The sequence below is a fragment of the Tenebrio molitor genome, unplaced genomic scaffold (assembly GCF_963966145.1).
Source record: "Tenebrio molitor unplaced genomic scaffold, icTenMoli1.1 SCAFFOLD_839, whole genome shotgun sequence".
In the NCBI taxonomy this organism is placed as follows: Eukaryota; Metazoa; Arthropoda; class Insecta; order Coleoptera; family Tenebrionidae; genus Tenebrio; species Tenebrio molitor.
The window spans coordinates 9,561-11,462 of NW_027184250.1; the positions used below are offsets into that span (position 1 = coordinate 9,561).

Here is a 1,902-nt window from a genome sequence, read left to right on the forward strand (position 1 = left end):
CAGTGACTAATAAATGAGTGTTGTGTTATGAGTTTGTTCGAGCTCAAAAAAACGTGGTTCGAAATTGTTTAACGTTTAACGAATGGTAAGTTATTCTAGTTTTTATGTTGGTCTTAACGTGTTAGGGGCCAAGAATACAACATTGTCTGTCCATTATAACATAGAACTGATATGTTGAATCAGATCTCTAATTATTTAAAAACCAAAAAAATAAAGCAGCAGTCAAAGTGGCATGTACGCGTAACCTAATATATATTTTTTTTACATTAAAAGATCGCCGTCTTCCTCGTCGCACTTACGACATTTGCATATGTTATCTTTGTTAAACTCACGGAAGGAATATAATGAACCGGTCACCCGTCCAAGTGCTGACCGCTGCCCGCGTGGCTTACCTTCGGTGATCGAACGACAACCTTTACCGTTTGACGAGTTTTTATTCTGCAATTGTTTACAATTAATCGACAAAAAAAATTGTTTTCTTAATTATCTAGTACTTAAAGCTATGAATCTACATTATACGGGTCTGTGCATGTTTCCGAATACCTGCACGAAAAACAAATCGGTTCGGTGGTTGCTATGGATTTCAAAAAAAAACAAAAAGTGTTGGGGGGCAACGGCACGCGGTGTTCCCAAGCGGTCACCCATCCAAGTACTGACCGCGCCCGACGTTGCTTAACTTCGGTGATCGGACGAGAACCGGTGCTTTTCAACGTGGTATGGCCGTTGCCCGTGGTGTTTAGGTGTGATCGTTGGTGTAAAATATATTGCTTTTAACATTCCGATGCACGAATATGAACATCAAAACGCGATGCGTTTCGTTTCCGTATGCACTTACCCTCTGACGACCGACGTCGGACCGAACTAACGGGAAATCCCACAACAACCACCACGTCACGCTCTAACGACAAGAGAGACTACTAGACGGACTGGCGATCTCCCGCGTCGCACATTTTTCGACCGCCGGCGGCGGTGGAAAATCCAGAATTTCACCCCACCTACCGCGCTGCTTGCTCCGACGACGACGAGATTCCCACATTTGGATCGACCGAAATATGTAAGTAATATCAGGAAGTTCCGATTTTCGAGAGGAGACCTGTGTTTCTATTTACCTATCTATAATAATTATCGTTATAATCATCATATCATTATTATTATTATTAACATTATTATTTATTACCATTATTATTATTATTATTATTATTTATCGTCCCTCGGATTCGGCGATCTTCGAAAATCCAAGTTGGACCGTTAGACATTCGAACGCGGTGTGCGTGGCTGACGAGTTGTTATTTTGGCGTTTTTTCTTCGATCTTCACCCCGACTTCGGACGACGCAGGTCGGACACGAAATTACGAAGAGAGAAAGACGGAAGAAAGGAAGAAAACCTGAAGATCCGTCGAAGAAAATATCGGAAAACTCGTAGGTGCGGCATCGGTCGGACGATGAAGACCGTCTCCTTTCGGATGATCCTCTCGACGGACTTTCGGCCGTCCCGAAGGGTCCGGACGGCAACGGGACCCGTCGTCGACTCGTCCCGTTTCAACTTCCGCCGAAAACGATCGACCTGAACGTCGGAGAGGCGGTTCGCGGCATCCTGTTGTCGGAATTGCCTCGGTTCGAACACCAGGTCCTTTCTGTGCTTCGACCGTTTCGGAAGCGTTTGGCGACGCGAAGATGTCGTAAAATCGAGAAGGTGGCGCGGTATTCCGGGAAGAGATGGACCAATATTTCGGCGAACGAAATATGGATTCCCGGAATCGACGCGTCTACCCCGCACCGCCGACGTAAACCGTCGGTCCCGAATCGAAACCGTGACGACCCGGATTTAGGGCTGGTGGTTGGAGGGGCGTGTACCTGATTCGAAACCCACCGACGTTCCGAGACGAACTTCGCTATCTCCAG

General features: G+C 46.2%; 1 non-coding gene across 1 annotated transcript; it reads right to left on the bottom strand.

Moving 5' to 3' along the window:
• Positions 1-608: 608 nt before the first annotated feature.
• On the bottom strand, positions 609-728 carry LOC138141046 (5S ribosomal RNA). The gene has a single exon (XR_011162944.1). It is a non-coding gene; the product is annotated as a 5S ribosomal RNA (ribosomal RNA).
• Between the last annotated feature and the right edge of the window lie 1,174 nt (positions 729-1,902).